We start from the raw sequence: 9378 nt of genomic DNA, 5'->3' as shown, positions 1-9378 counted from the left end.
CAAATCAAAAATAAACTTATGTACTGTTTGTTAACTAATATTTCACAAGTTTGGTTTAATTTGTTTACAATCGATGCATACTGTAATTATTTTACTTCCGGATTGAAAGGTATCATGTGTTTTACCAATCAGATGCCTCCAATTTTGGCTAATCAGTGATAATAAGTATACCCAATAGAAATGATGCATGATTAGACCAATCAGTGAGAACTTGCAGGGTATATATACAACCACTCTATCTTTCTGAGAGTTTTTCAATCTGTGAACGACTCAACCGGTCTTCTGGCGAAACTCTTCGGTTAGAGTTCTACAGAACAGGGATTTCAGCTTTGTCGGAAAGCAACAGAATTGTTAGCTAGACCACTCAGTTCTTAACCCTGTTTCTGTAGCTTGTGTTTTGGTGACTTCATAGCGTCTTTGTGACTTAATAAGTGTCTTGGTGACTTTCAGCTGACCGGGTATTATACTTTTATAGTGATTTGATAGTTGGCTGTCGTTGACTGTGGTAGCAAACAAAAATGTTTGTTTAAATCAATAGTCTACAGTTAGTTGGTTATAGAGTGATTTTGTATCTTGATTCTTTGATTGTATTTTTAATCATATAGCCCAGATAGGCCCGAGGAAAATTTTATACAACTATACAATCCGGATTGATTTTAGGTAACCGGATTTGGTTTGGTATTTTAGCATACAGTGTTTATGTTCCGTAGCGTCGTCTGAGAGAATCTGAGAACGTAAGTGCTGTATTTAATTCTTACTTGGTTCTTAGGAAGGAAACCTAAGCGAACTCACGAATTATAAACTGATTATTTTATTTGTAACTTGAAAAACCGTTAGACATACTATGTGGAGTTGATATACCGAATCATTTGGGGAACAAAACCAAACGGTTCCCTTTTCTTAACAGTCGCATGTTTCATTTCATTTGTTGTTTGGTGGATTTTTTTTTCCCATAAAGAATTTATTTTTATCTACTTTGAATATTTCTAACTTTGAAAGAAGACCGATTCTGCTGGTGTAAATAGGCAAACGTCTATAACTTTCTAAGATAATTGTTTGCATGGAAAGTCATTTGATACTGTAAAAGGCGAAAAAATCGGACCATGAAGTTTTAATTATTTTTTTAATTATTTATGTGTAAAACTCTAAGACGTAATGTTATTACTTCAAATTGAGAAATTTGATACTTTATATCGCTTCTATGTATCTTTGCTTGAAACTCTTCTAATATTTTCATTTTATTCTTTTCCATACGGTATTTTATGTATAATCCTAAAATAGATACAATTGCTTTCCAATCTTCACTTACCAAACAGTTGGAAAACATGAAGAACCAAGAGACTGTGATCTTTGATAAAGTTTCGTTTAACGAATGAAACGCTAACGACAATATCTCCGGAATATTTACAGCACCGTTGGACGAATATATTCCTTTACGTGGACAATTTTAACAGTAGCTGAAAAATAGTTCGTCACTGAAATAGTGAGAAATGGCCACAAAGTTGCATATAACCATGCTGATGGAAGGGGTAACGATTGATATCCTATGACAACTTCATATACTAACATTAGAATGACAAAAGGCGATAAAGTGTGGATCAGAACCCGTGACAACGCTGGGCAGTTTGCCCATGGTGGTCATTACTGTAACTTTTCTGGAGTAAAAGTGTAGCATACCTATATCGATATTAAAATAAAGCATGAAAAGTTTTAAAAACTCAATTGATTTCTATTTTTGAAATGCAGGAATTTGCTTGCCAACTGAATAATCATGAAAACATTTCATACTAAGAATAAACCTTTTAGTTAAATTGGTATCTTAGAACCTTCAAAATTAACTCAGAAATAAAAAAAAAATTATGCAAATACAATCCTTTCTATAAACAGTTCAAATAAGAGTGTACGTTTTGCATTATAGCATTTAAGATACACGTGTACTAGTAAATGACACCATTTAGCATTAACTGTGTTGACAAATTATGTCAATCAGTCATAACTTGTCCGCTGCAGAATTTTTTGTTCACCATAAATGTTGATGAGAATCGGTAATCATATTGCATGACACCCCGACATTTTCTGATCTCCGGAAAGGTTTGATTAAAAGACAATTTTTAGGATTTACATCATCAACAAATCTAGATAAGAAGCTGCTTGCTACAAACAATTTATTCCAAAATTTGTTTTAAAAAGACTCACAAATTGTTAATTTTTCATCATGTGCTTTATTACTGTCGCAAATATGGGCAATACATTAAAAATATACTCTTGACAGTGGCTTTAGACCTGTCAGCGCCAACATTATAAACAATGAAAATTATGAAATTTAAAGCAATATGTGTCGAATTCAATGAACGTTTTCAAAAAAATAATGTTAGTGGGTTTTTTTCATTAATTTACATAAACAAAACAATATAATTCCAAAAAATATAATGGTATATATTAAATTTCCAAATAATTGTTTATGTTTCAGTCCGGACTGTAAACGCCCTAAAACGAATATTCAATATCACGTAATGTCTCAAGCTATTACAGTATCGTAAACAGCATTTTTCTAATGGGTTAACGCATTTGCATACAAAAGTAAGTAAAACAAAAAGACAATAATCAGAAATAAATATTTTTGTTAAAATTGAAGGACCTCCGTAAGGTGTAAAAATGACGTTCTTTTCTATTTTTTTCAAGCAAAGTTTTAAAACAGTGACCAATATGATAATTCATCTATTCATCTAAACATCTATTTGTCTACTGAAGTGTTATCGTTCATTCTTTTAAAAGTAAGTTATGAAGGAGTACATGTATATGTATTTATTAATTAAAGTATTTCTTAAATTTTGCAAATTAGGTTGCTGTCGTGCCTCTTCTCCATTTATTTTCTTGATGACATTTCTCCTGCATATGTGTAAGTATACAAGTTGTACGTGGATTGTTTTTAAATGTCCTTTGTCATCGCCCAAAATAACCTTAGAATTAGATTAATACCAATGAATAATATGCTGCATTCTTTTCACAATGCTTTTTTAAGCTTAAAAAAATGATTTCCAAAATCGAAAAAAGCGCTTTAGACTTCAGCTCCAGTGTAAGAGTTAAGAAGAAAAAAAAAAGAATGAGTATTATTATTTTTACTTTAATTTATTGTAAAATATACAGTTATATACAAAGAGTATGCAATATCTTTGCCATTCTGACTTGGTAGCACACCTTAAAATTCCAATGTAGGCTAACATTCTGTGAACAGTATTACAATTCTCATGAAAAAAAAAAATATAGGCGAGTATTTTAGAGAGCATCATAGTTTTGAATAGCATCATATTTGTTGTTTTTTTTTCGGTAAAAAGAGAACATTTCGCCGGATGTGTTTGAATTTGCAGTAAATTGAAAAATCAGAAAATTCTAAAACAATAATGTTGTATATGTTTTTACACACTTCATCCCCATCTTATACATTTAAGTCAAATGATAATAAGAATTAAAATACACCAACACTTAATTTCATCATAACGAAGAAATATAAGGCTTTAGCAAAGAATTGTACTAAATACAAGCATTAAATCCTTACCAATTTATGTAACTCCCCTGCATTTCTTAATATACACCTTAAAAAGAGTGTGTGTTCAAAAAATTTAAAGATGGTGGTTTTAGGATAATTAACGTCAAAGAATTTATTATGTCATTTAAACTGGTTTGGATGAAGATCATATTAAATAAATAGTAACATGCATTTAGTTTTAGACTTAGATATTAAGAACAGTGCTATGTGTGAAAGAATATTTTAAGAAAAGTTATTTTAAAAATGTACAAAATATATTTTTGAAGGATGATTTAGATGCATGGATATTTTTTTTCTGATAAACCACCAAAACTAGAAACAAATATGTATATAGAACCACAATTTTTTTTACAAAAATATCTTACATGGAAGAAAAGCAATTCTTCATGAAAAATGGTTTGAGAAATGTTTTCATTAATGATGGTTCTTTCATGAACATACATGACTTCAATTTGATATATGTCTGTAGTGTAAAGTTTCTTGCATACAATAAACTGATAGCAACTATAAGAGAATTGCTAAAAAAAAATACAGTCCCTGTTCCAGAAGTGTGTATGCCAAACATTATTTTAAAAAATATGTTCAGTGTTATGTGCGAAAAAATCTAATGATCTATACACAATTCTTAATTAAAGATAATACTATCGAACCATTATGCAAAACAAATTGGAGCATTTTCTGAATTATAATTAAGGTAATTTTGAAAGGGACATCATATTTTCCTTTCCCTTCCAAATCACTAAAAATACAAAATGTTAATGGATTTACGTTGTATATCTTGAAATAACCATAGAAATTTAGCAGCAATTTTGTTTTTTACATAAGATAAAAAAACGGAAAGAAAAGAAAAAAATCAATTTCAACTAAAACATTGCACAGAAAAAGCACATGATAGACAGATGAAAGAATCAAATACCTCTGGCGATGCTGACCTGTCCTTCTACCTTGCTGATCTTGATGGAGGAGGGGACTTTATTTTGCAATCCAAAGAAAATTTAAGTTCTGGAATTATTGACTCCATGAATCAATCCTGGATATGTTTTTTGCTTAATATTTTTCACTTGTTTGTAATATGATAGTATTTTTTTTTTAAAACTAATCAAAATAGTATTTGATATATAATATATGTAGAAAAATAGTTTTTATATCAAAAAGAGTATGAATGTGTATCTAAAAACGGGTTTCAAGTGTAAAATACACTTCACTATTGAGTTGAGAAAAAAAAATTATGATTAATATAAATTGTATCTTAATTTAGTTAATGATGAATTCCGTGGAGTTTTTTTCTTCTTTTTAGTATGGAGCAATATCTTTATAGTTGTTAATGATCTAAATTTAAGTTAATGTTTCTACAATAAACATATTCAAAAATTTCAGGAAGTGGTATTTTAGTGTTTGACTATTTATTCGTATTGTATGTATTTTCGTTAAAATGTTAATTATTCATCTCGGTAGAATTATCTGATAAACATTACGTAGTAGTTTCCATATATTCAAAATGAAATTCAAAACTTATGATATTACTTGTGTCATATTACTGTACAAGCATTTTCAGTGCACTTTCTACCTGATTTTAAGTTCCAATATTAAAATATGTACAATTAAAGAGAATACAAATATGATCAGTTAATTTTAAGTTTAGCAATGTGATTTTCTTGTTTAAAACTTGCACTCTGATCAAAAATGGAATTTTAAATAATCATTGTCAATATGGTAAAATTATTAGATAATATAGTTTTTGCGTCTCAATTATTTCATCTTATTGAACTCGGGGCTTGAGTAATCAGAAATTAATTTCAGGAAATATAAAAATATCAAAGGTAACGTTTATTTATCATTTGTGTAATAATTTTGTAATCAATTTAATCTACCTTCATGTTCTTTTCTTTATCATGTCTAACATGTTATTTTCCTACCAGTAAGTGTATATCTGCTACAATATACGCTCTGATATATTTTTTCATTGAGAATCTTATTGAATGCTTTAAATGAAGGCACGGATCTTAATTATGAATTAAAAAGATTCGAATAGCCACTTGGGATAAGCGGAAGGCAACTGCCTTTTTTATATTATTATTAAAAAAAAGGAAGATAAAATGGAAATGTGTGAGCTGATTTCATTTGATTGGTTGCCAGCGAAGCTTTCAAAATTGACGCAAGTGCTAAAAAATCCATCTAATGATCGTTTAGCGTGAGGTGTTTGTAATTCGATAGTAAAGTGGGTTGAGATTTTTTTATAAAAATTCGTCCCTAGCAAGGCAATGACAACAGTTGGTTTTTCTAATAAAAATATGATAAGGTAATCTCTCTCTCTCTCTCTCTCTCTCTCTCTCTCTCTCTCTCTCTCTCTCTCTCTCACATGACAAAATATTACTAAGTTATTGGGTTTTTTTTTAAAATTTTAATTGTAAATTTGAAAATCATTTTCAGAATCTGCTATTTGATGATGAGCTTCGCTCTTCTTGTGGCGGGAAGTGCACATGAAACTCCACAACAAGTGGTGACTAGATACAAGAACTACAAGGCTATATGTGATGGAATGGGTTTCCAAAATGTGCGCTGCAAAGGTTTGGAAAAACATTTCATTTTTAACTTTTGATTTTATGATTGACGAAACAGATGGTATTATATATCGTCAGGGTTCTCCATGACCCTTAATCATGACTATGTAGAAACGTCATGAAAACTCTTTCTTGTCCACTAGTAAAATTTCACTATACAACTGACTGGGTACACAGCTTATTCTGCAATTTTTTTTTGAAATTGAACGCTGCAAAGTACATGTACGTAATAAGAATTATTCGTTGCAACTTCCCGTTTAACTTAATTATTCATTGTTGAATTTTAAGCTCAGTCAAAAAAACGTAAAATAGTAGAGTGTTACTCCTGAGCAGGCTTTACCCAACATGCGCAACAGTACAAATCATTTAATATTATACGTAAAAGTCTATAAGCTGGTGTTAATAATTCATATTGAGAATTATGACACCCATCTTTAACTGCTTCTATGTTCTTTTCCTTGAAACTATTTCCATTTATTCTCTTTATTCCTAAACAGTATTTTATTTCTAATCCTAAAATAGATCCGATTGCTTTTCAATCTTCACTTACCAAGACATTGCAAAACTTGAAGAACCAAGAGACTGTGATCTTTGATAAAATTTCATTAAACGAAGGAAAGGCTTACGACAATATCTCCGGAATATTTACAGCACCTTTGGACGGAATCTATTCCTTTACATGGACAATATCGACAACAGCAGGAAAGTATTTCGTAACTGAAATTGTTCTGAATGGCCAAAGTGTTACATATAACTATGCCGATGGAAGGGGTCATGATGGACATCCTATGACAACCTCACATGCTAACATCAAAATGAAGAAAGGCGATAAAGTGTGGATCAGAACCCGACAAAATTATGGGCAGTATGCCCACGGTGCAAACTGGTGTTACTTTTCAGGAACAAAATTGTAGCATATCTATAGCACAATATAAATAAAGTATTTTAAGTTATCAAATGTTTTGTATTTTAAAAAAAAGCACGACGGTGTTGAAATTCAAAGAAATATAAGTGCCAACAAAATAATAAAAGCAAATTAATTTCATGCTACGATTTATTCTTTGAATTAATTTGGTATTACAAATTCTTCTAAATTATCTAACTCAAAATAGTAATATAAATTTACTTTTTTGAATATATTGAAACTTAAGTTAAGTTGAAAACTGCAAATTATATACATTAAATTAACCGCTTTAAATGTATTTAATTTAATTTCAAAGTATTGTTTACCTAGCGTTCCGACTGCTAAATCCCCAGTCTGAAACAATCACATCACGTGAAGTCACAAACTTGTTCAATGTCGTGATAGGCATGTCGGTGGTTGGCTAACACATTCAGAGACAAAATAAAGACAGATTAAGAAATGTCGAAGATACCTCGAAAGGTGTAATATTGCCTGGTCAGGTCTATACGTTATTGATATTTTTATATTTCATTTTTTTGTAAGAAAAGTTATGAAGGATTAAATACTTTTTTCAACGCCATGAAATTGTTTATAGTACATGTATTTAATTTTGTACCCTGCACACATACAGATTGTACGTGGATCATTCATTAATGTCCAATTTCATCATTTTTGAATAATTTTAGAATTGAATAATTGCTAATGAATAAACTGTACCATAATATACAGTTCGCCGTACTTGTAAACGTCCGGTCTGGTTTTAAAACTTAGCAAAACTAGCGCATAAGACTTTATCTCCATTGTAAGAGCTTTATAAAAACAATGTATATTTTTTTTCTATTTGACTTTACTTAATTGTAAAATATACAGTTTATATACAAAATAGTTTGACAGATCTACGACATTCTGACTTGGTAGCAAACCAAACGCACTGTGAGAAAAATATGGTCGCGATTCCGATACCGTTCATTTATCGATGAACAGTATAACAGTTTTCATTGAAAAAACTTGTGAGAGTATTTCACAGAGTTCTATTAGTTTTGAAGAAACAAAATAGAATCAGATTTGTTTTACGGCAAAAATTGCAGAAAACAGAACAACCAATAAATTCTAAAAACAGTAATGTTGCTACATATAAATATTTTAACGCAATTCATGAGAAGTTCATTCAATTGTTATGCACAGATTTTCTCCTTCCTCTACACCTTATACATGTACTTCTAAAAGAAGTCAATTAACAACTGGAATAAAAAAAATCAAACTTATTTTTCTCATAACAAAAAAATACATATAATTGCAATTTAACAACTGTCTTTCTGGTAGGAACACAAGTAAATCCTCACCAAAAACATGTAACTCTTGCAATTCTTAATATACATTGTACATGTTAAAATTTCAACAAATGTAAACCTATGTTTTACCTAGTTAAAAAGCCATAGTTTTTGTTCACTTGAAGTGAAAAAAAATGTCATGGATAGAAATCAGTTTCAAAATATTGCTCTAAAAAGTGAGAAATATTTTCATTCCGTCCAGATATGATGATCTAGAACTATCAGCATTTCCAGTCTGTTTTAGGTTACTGTACGTAACACTACAATTTCACTGATGAGTTACGTTCCTTTTCTTATGGTTTTTCGTGTTTTTTGCCCCCACTACTTGTGTTTTATAGGGGGGAAAATCACATCATTTCTTTTTCTAATTTTCTCACAAACTTATTGGGAAAAGGAAGAAGGAGATGATAGACATATGGTAGAAGCAAATACCGCTGACGATGCTGACCTTTCCTCCTACCTTGCTGATCTTGATGGTTGAAGGGACTTTATTTAATCCAAAGAAAATTTAAGTTCTGGAATAATTGATCTAATGAATCAATCTTGGATATATAATATTTCTACAATAAACATATTCAAAAGTTTCAGAAAGTGGTATTTTAGTGTTTTTGACTAATTTAAATATTGTATGTGTTTTCGTTTAAATGCCAATTATCCATCTTGGTTTGGTAGAATTATCTGATAAACATTACAAAAAATGTAAGTGTAATGTTTTATCTGTATTATTGAGGAAAATTATGATTATTACCTTGCATGTGTTCTGCATAATTAAGGAAAAATGTAATTTATTTACTTGCTAGAATATATTTGCGACGTCATTACAAGAAATACTCCCTGTGATACTACTGGAAAAACCCAATTAAACCTTTTACGCTAGTGCACCCAACTAAAAAATCCATATTTACCAAATGTGAAGGTTGTGGTAGATCGTGGTATGAATTACAAATGGGCAACTGTTGATTATCTACGTTGACATCAATTATAAATAGAACTGTACATACATGTATCATATTTTAATCAAATTTCGTTTTATGA

The 9378-nt window shown here is 30.0% G+C and overlaps 1 non-coding gene across 2 annotated transcripts; it reads left to right on the top strand.

Moving 5' to 3' along the window:
- Positions 1–706: 706 nt before the first annotated feature.
- On the top strand, positions 707–7057 carry LOC105328451 (uncharacterized). 2 transcript variants are annotated; one of them, XR_010713184.1, is made up of 4 exons: positions 707–734; positions 2843–2899; positions 5978–6114; positions 6631–7057. It is a non-coding gene; the product is annotated as an uncharacterized protein (transcript). The 2 variants fall into 2 exon arrangements; XR_004597150.2 differs by lacking the exons at positions 707–734; positions 2843–2899 and adding an exon at positions 5803–5846 and having other exon boundaries at positions 6631–7055.
- Positions 7058–9378: the final 2321 nt, after the last annotated feature.

Source organism: Magallana gigas, chromosome 4 (genome assembly GCF_963853765.1).
Source record: "Magallana gigas chromosome 4, xbMagGiga1.1, whole genome shotgun sequence".
Classification (NCBI taxonomy): domain Eukaryota; kingdom Metazoa; phylum Mollusca; class Bivalvia; order Ostreida; family Ostreidae; genus Magallana; species Magallana gigas.
Note: the sequence above shows the minus strand (reverse complement) of the source record. Positions and strands in the feature narration are given on the sequence as shown.